Source organism: Arvicanthis niloticus, chromosome 15, assembly GCF_011762505.2.
Source record: "Arvicanthis niloticus isolate mArvNil1 chromosome 15, mArvNil1.pat.X, whole genome shotgun sequence".
Taxonomy (NCBI): Eukaryota; Metazoa; Chordata; class Mammalia; order Rodentia; family Muridae; genus Arvicanthis; species Arvicanthis niloticus.
In genome coordinates, this window is record NC_047672.1 from 45,939,101 (window position 1) to 45,946,838 (window position 7,738).

The window sequence follows — 7,738 nt, forward strand, 5'->3', positions numbered from 1 at the left end:
GCTAACCTTGACAGCTTTGAAATCTTCAGCCTTTCTGGGAAAGTCCTCCCCAAAACCACTTGTAATCCTGCCCTCCAAAAAAACTATTAAATGTTGAGGAATGCCCCAGAGAAACAACCTTTGAAAACAGGGAAGTGTGTGTGTGTGTGTGTGTGTGTGTGTGTGTGTATACATGTGTGTACATGTGTGTATACATACACACATTGACTTTCCTGGTACTATGAACAACGAAAACGTGTATTTAAAACCTTGTTCCCAGGTCCCAAGTACTTGTTTAAATCTCTTCATCTTTGCTTTAGTTTTTTTTCTACTTCTTTGTGTCTGTCAAACAGGATTCCTGATCTGGTTAAACCAGTTGCAGTTATGCAGAGACACTGAAACCACCCAATTGTGCAAGGTTAACATACTTGACAACATCTGTCCTACTACAGATTGAATGCCTCCCTGACCTTATGACATCTCCAAGAACTTAAACTGTAGTCAGAAGTAAAAAGCTCCTCAGCTGTGGCTTTATAAATGAAATGTTCTGATTGTAGCCGACCAGATGTTAGAGGGCTGAGAACAAGTGTAACTGCTTGTAAAGTCCTTTTATATATCTGGTTAATGTTTGTTCTTTGAGTGAAATGCAGAATTCAGTTGAGGTACACACCATCTGTGGATGGACTGTCTAGCACAAGAGGAGTCAGCCATGTTATCAAAACTGAAGAAACTTAGTGGATTTACCTTCTCACTGGCCCCCGTCATTACTAATACATCAGGAATATCTTCAAAAAGTGATCATTCAAGGTCTTTTCAACTGACAAAAAGGTCTATTTCTTACCTCTAAAGAAGCAGTGTATTAAAACTTGATTTCAACGACTCTGAGAAATCAACCTTCAAAGGTTCTGAAGACACATATTTGGATCTCAGAAAGATGATGACATTTTACTCAGTGACCTATAGCTAATAGATATGCCCACCCCCTTTTTAAATTAAATTTGTAGATTCATAGATGGCATTGTAAAAGGTGCCTTAACTCTTTTTAGAATGTGTTAAGAGTCTTGACTATAAAGAACCTGCTTCTTGGGACCAGGTCAGTTGTGCAGAAGTCTTGTCAGCATTAAGGAACACACAGGAAAAGTCGTTGTGATTTTTTTTATTATTATTTCAGTCTTTAGTTGAGCAAGCGTATGTCCCATAGGAAGGCCTCTATCTGCCAGTCCTTACCTTTCACTTTGTTTGAACAGGGCCCCTGTATTGTTCCTAGCTACACATGCCAGGGTTCAGACTCATGAATTTCCATCTATTTATATGTCTCCAACACCCATCTTCCTGTAGGGATACCAGAACTATAGGACACACTTCTAGCTCTCCCAACTCAGCTCCTCATCCTCCCACAGAGCCATCTCCCCAATACATATTTGTTCATCGAATTGCACGTCATATTTCATTTTTACACAAGGCATATGGTACCTAAATTTTCTGATAAGATGTGCATGAGAAATTTTGATCCTCTTTCACTGTGGTATGTGTGTTGGAGAGCCAGCCAAGGCTCCAAAATGAGTGGAGTTCTGAAGGAGTGAGGGTAAGAGAGTGAGGGCAGAGAGCTGGGATAGAGGAGAGAGAGGTGAGAGAGACCTTCTCTGAGGATCTTAAGAGTTAACGATCATTTGGGCAAAGGCCTTCCTTCTCTGATTATCTTCAATGAAACAGCTCCTTTAGATGTCCTTAGCTTGTGTGAATACCTCCCTTAGGGGTGAATCGGGTATAAATGGACCTTGGAGAGTGCTAAGGAGGTTTTATGGTAAATGAAAATCTTTAGCTAGAAGTTTGAAGTTCTGTGAATACCTCATTTGCATGGGAGGCACTCCAGGAATCCCAGGTACATGCTGGGTGTGTTCTTATTGAGAATAAAAGCAAGGGGAAAAGAGGAAATTGAACTTGTAGGTGTGCCAAGGACTACTGGACCTTCCCCCGGTGGAGGGTGTAGGAATTCAGGCTTCCCAGACAAGGTCAGAGAAGGGGAAGTGCTGATGAAGGAGTCCTCTATTTTGTGCTGAGTCTAGAGAAGCTATCTGGTCACAGTAGAGTTCAGCCTTAATAAGCAGGGTTTCACCATATTCTACCACAGCTCCTTGAATTACATATTAGCATGTTATTCTAGTGGGGGAAGAAATAAAATTCAAATAAAAAAATATTAGGAACAAACCAGAGGACTGTGTTGTAGAGTCACCAGGTTGGTCACAAGCTGCATCTTGCTCCCTCTTGATTTGGAAGTATGTCAGTCAAACACTCTGTGCTCTGGTTGCCTCATAAAGGGGTGAATAATACGTTTCTCCATGAGGACTCAATAAGGTGATATCCCTATGGCAGTCGGAAAAGTGTCAGGTGTGCAAGAAATGCTTCAAATGATTAACAATTGCTCTCCTAAAAGAGTAGAATTGTGAGTAGCAGAAAGTAAGGTGAGGGAGAGGATGGAGAGAGGGTGGCTAATAGTTATTGAAGTCTACATGGGGGAACAACTTTAAAAGCACACTACAGCAAATAGAGTCAACAACAATTACTTGTAGGTATGAAGAAGCAGATACAGAGGATTTTCCAAGATAAAGAAATGAAAATGCACAACTACTATGCATTAAATAAAAATTAACAATTTCAATATTAATGCACCTCTCTGGCACATTGGAGCATTTTTTCTATTTAAAAGAAAGAAAGAAAGAAAGAAAGAAAGAAAGAAAGAAAGAAAGAAAGAAAGAAAAGGAGCATGAGATGTTTCCACTGGTGAAATGAGTCAATTCAAACCAGATTAGATTAGATTAAACACAGGTTTATTGGGAAGCTGTTTTCAGACATATTAACTGGCCTCAAGCACTGAGGCTGAGGAGTCACCATGGAAAGAAAAAGAGGGGAGAGAGAAAAAAAGAGAAAGAGCAAAAGAGAGAGAAGGAGAAGGGGAAAGCCCACAACGTGTTGAATATATAAGAAAGAGCCTTTGAGGAAAGGGAAGACCAGCCCCTAGGCTAGAAAGTCCAGGGTTGGGGGCAGGATACACCAGGTAGGGATCAAGGGATCCTGAGAGAACCTGGAGGCCAGGTATGCTTTGGAAGGTAAAATACACACCTCAGGCCCTTGTCCAGGTCTCTCAATCCAAACAACTATCACCAGGCCACATGAAAACAATGGGTTTGAGGCATTAGCTCAGTAGGTGAGTTCAGTCACCAGAACACGTGTTAAAAAGGACATGTGTGGGGGCATGTAATCCCAGTGCTGTGGACAGACAACACAGCCTAATTACAGGAGATCCTGGGCAGTGAGAGACCCTATCTCAAAGTTGGGGTTGGAGGGTGGGGGATAGTGGTTGGGACCTCTGGTCTCTGTTTTTATACACATACACACTCAAAGTAATGATGTCATGTACTGCCAGCAAGTTATAGCAAAGAATTTTTACACTAGCCTAGCTGGGGTTCAAGCTCAGCTTTGTAAACTCAGGTCTTCTCTCCTTAGATCTCATGCCATGAACCTTGTCTTAGTTAGGGTTTTACTGCTGTGAACAGACACCATGACCAAGGCAAGTCTTATAAAAGACAGTATTAATTGGGACTGTCTTGCAGGTTCAAATGTTCAGTTCATTACCATCAAGGCAGGAACAAGGCAGCATCCAAGCAGGCATGGTGCAGGAGGAACTGAGAATCCTACATCTTCATCTGAAGGCTGCTAGTAGAATACTGGCATCCAGGCAGCTAGGATGAGGGTCTTAAAGCTCAAACCCACAGTGACACACCTACTCTAACAAGGCCACACCTTCTAATCATGCCACTCCCTGGGCCAAGTATATACAAACCTAGTGTCTGAGCAGGAGTTAGATGTGTGTTCCTGAGGGGTCTTTAGGATTCCATCTCCCTCTTCTTGCTGCCTTTACTTATTCTGACTACTTAGCTTGGCTCCTGGTGAGCCAACCAATGCCTACACTTCATTCTTTAAGTTCTGTGTCATGGGGTGTTTATGTGTCCCTTACAGTTCATGTGTTGGAATCCTAATTTCCAGTGTGACAGTATTCTCAGAAGCAATTAGGTCATGACATTAGTGTCCTTATAAAAAGACACGGCAGCTTGTTTTGTCATGGCAATAACTAATCACCTTCTCAAGTCACCCCACCCCCACCCCATCATCTAATGTCTTGATGATTAGCATTCAGTAAAAGAAACTGGGGATAACAGAAGGATTCAGACTAGAGCATGGGCATGCACTATGCAAATTATGATTTTTATGACATTTCTGTGTTTGGGGGTGTAGCGGTGTATGCATTCACAGGTTCAAAGAGCTTTGTGGAGGTCAGAGGACCTGTTCCACCATGTGGGGCCATGGAATGAAATTCAGGTGTCAAACTTGGTGGTAAGGTCTTTTAGCTTCTCAGCCCTCTCACTGGCCCTAGAGTGTTTGAAAAACTGCCCTGGTGTTCTGTATGAAATAGTTTGGAAGCGCTTGGATGCTCAATTAGGAGATCAGAAGTAATGCAGGCAATAAGAATGGAGCCAAAGATTCAGAGGTAAAGATGAAGGCTAGAGGACTCAAAGGTTTCTGTGTCTAAGAGAAGGGCAAGAAACACAACACCTACAGAGATGAAACCTAATCCAGAGAAGCAGACTTAGTTAATGACATGAATAATAGGATCTACAAGGCACTCAGTGAGAACTATACAAGAGATTGCTAGGTGTTGCATCTGCAGTATAGTAAAGCATTGTTGGGACTTTACTAGCTGGGCAGTTACAAGGGTGCCCAAGGTTAGTAGGCAGACTCAGACCAGAGGGCCTAATGGAGAGGTTCTCTATTCAAATGTGTCCCTGGTGCTTTGTTTGTTTCTCACTCCTTATTGACTGGTTTAGAAAATCACAAGTAGCTAGGTACCCCTGGTACCACTGCTCAACTTGGTGTTCTAAATATCTCTGGTTGATCCTCATGCCTAAGTTTTCCAGGTTCTACTTCACAGTAATCTAAATGGGTAGAAGCATCCTGTGGAGGCTTGTCTTCCAGTAGAATTGAATGTGTTAATCCTAGATCAAAGCCCCTGCCATAGACATCCCAGTGTGCTCTGTAACTATTCCTCCTGAGTGATGCAAGTGTCTAATGATCTATGTGAAAAGGTAGTCTTGAGTTAGGACAATGACGTTAGGAAGCATCCTATGGACTACTTAAGTTTCACCATTTATTTATTACATGTGTATGAGGCATTTCTCTACACCTTAGGTTATATGTTAAGCTCTGGAAATAAGTTTGATGTTTGAAGATCAGCTCTTGCAGAGAGTTTAGTCTGCCCCCCCTCATATCAAAGTTATACACCTCACATAGATATCTAAACCAGAGTTTTAGGGTATTTTACTTGCATATGTGTTCCAGGAGAGTACAATATAAGCAGAATGATCTTAAAATATGCATGTATCACAGGATCAAGGACCTCCTCTCCCATCTATGCCTGACAAGGCCATCCTTCACTACATATAAAGCTGGAGCCATGGGTCCTTCTCTATGTGCTCCCAGGCTGGTGGTTTAGGCCCTGGGAGCTCTGGTTGGTTGGTATTGTTGCTCTCCTCATGGGGCCGCAAACCCCTTCATCTCCTTCAGTCTTCTAACTCCTCCATTGGGTACCCCTTGATCAGTTCAATGGTTAGCTGTGAGCATCCACCTCTGTGGGAGTGGGTAGGTGGGTAGAAGCACATCCTCATAAAAGCAGGAGGAGAGGGATAGTATAGGAGGTTTCTGGGTGGGGGGGAATAGGGAAAGGGGATAATATCTGAAATGTAAATAAAATATCCAATAAAAAATTAATTTAAAAAATATGCATGTATGCTTGTTTTCACATGATCATATACTGAGTATTATAGAGTACAAGATGTGTAAACTACTATATATATAGTATATATATATAGTATATATATACTATATACTATTATATATAATTACTATATACTATTGTATATAATTACTGAATGTAGACACAATGAGGGTTCATACTCAAATATTTCATGAGCTACTTTTTAAAACCAAGTGACTTTGACCAGTCGAGATGAATTAGTAGGTAAGGCTGCTTCATAGCCATATTGACATGAATTCAATGTCTACACCAAAAAGAAAATTGACTCCTATAAGTTGTCTCTTACCCTGCATGCATGGCAGGGGTGTGGGCCACCTCTCTTTTAAATAATGATTACTATTGTTATTATGCATATGTTTTCAGAATAAGTGAAGTAAATGTTTTAAGTCCTTTCAGGAGCATTCAGTGAGTTATCCCCAGATTTTACGAATGTGTTTTTTCTAGAAAACGTATGTATCAGGTTTATGTAAACCCATAACTTAAGAAATCTCCAAACCTAAGGATGTAGAAACTAGAAATGATTACCCACAATCCTTTTCAGAGCTGTCACAAAATATCAGCACAAGCCACATATACATTCTCAAGTTCTGTTTCTTCTTTTGTGAGGACCAATGAAACAAACTTTATTATCTACCGTTTTCACCCTCAGTATCTTGGAAGAGGAAAATTTAGGATGTGGGGACTTCGAGGAGGGAGCAGCTAAGGGAGCTATTAGGTCAGTGAAATGACAGGCAGAGGAATGGCAGCAGACAGACATGGAAGGCACAGGAAAATAAACATGTCATAACAACGCCTTAGTGAACTCAGCATGGTGGAGGCACTGTTCCTAATGAGGACCAGAGTCATTAAGGAAGGAGTCGCTGATGGGAGTGTTCTACTCCATTGTTCAGGAAATCAGGTCATTATTTTTATATTTGAGAAAAAAATCCACTGGAACGAAACAAAACAAAAGTTTAAATTAAAAACAAAAGTATTGTTACTAACCATTGTAAATTCCATACAGTGACACACACACACACACACACACACACACACACACATGCTAAGACAGGGCAACATTTTTAAACAGAAAAAATAATGTTTTTTTTTTTTCCAGATTTTAAAAGATGCAAATCACCAATGTTGACAATTCTTTTTTTTTTCCCCCTCAGGTAAAGAAATAAATGTAAACTTTCTTCATTCAGCAATCTCACGGCAGGTGCATGTGTATAGAGAAAACCTTTTTTATATTTCCTGGAACTTCTAAGCAAAGGAGAGGCAGGGGAAGGGAACAGAGTAGGAGAGTAAAGTCCTACCATTAAGGTACCGCAGAAAGTCACAGAAAGTAGCATCTAAATGCTCAGGCGTGGGTGGGGGCTCTCAGGGGGTGTGTCTGAGAGGAAAAGACACCAGGCCAATGCTTCTGATGAGTAAAATGTGCTCGTCAAAGAGGTCAGGGAATTCCAGTTAGAAGAGAAAGCAGCCCAAAAGCACAGACAGGAGGAAGCCCCAGAGAAGCTAAATGACTTAGCAAAGGCATTTTGATACCAGAGCTAGTACTAGAGGCCCCGTTTCTCTCTGTGCAGGCTTTCTCCAGTTCTCCTAAAACACATATAAATGAATCCATGATTTCCATGCAATGGTGAAGCAAATACTCACCTGATGTTATAGTTTGGAGTTTCAAAGATTTTTGGTGTTGTTATTGTGAATACGTGGGCAGAGACAGCAGACGACAAAATCTTCTGCAGTTACCTAGCTTGTCTTGTCCTTACCCACTAGGCTCTTAGCTACAGTCTCTTTTCGCTGACTATCTTCTTTGGACTAAGGCACTGGTTTTCAATGCCTCTGCTTGCTTTACATTCCTGCTTGTGTTCCACATAAAGAGATAGGAAGCATATGGTGGTACTTGTC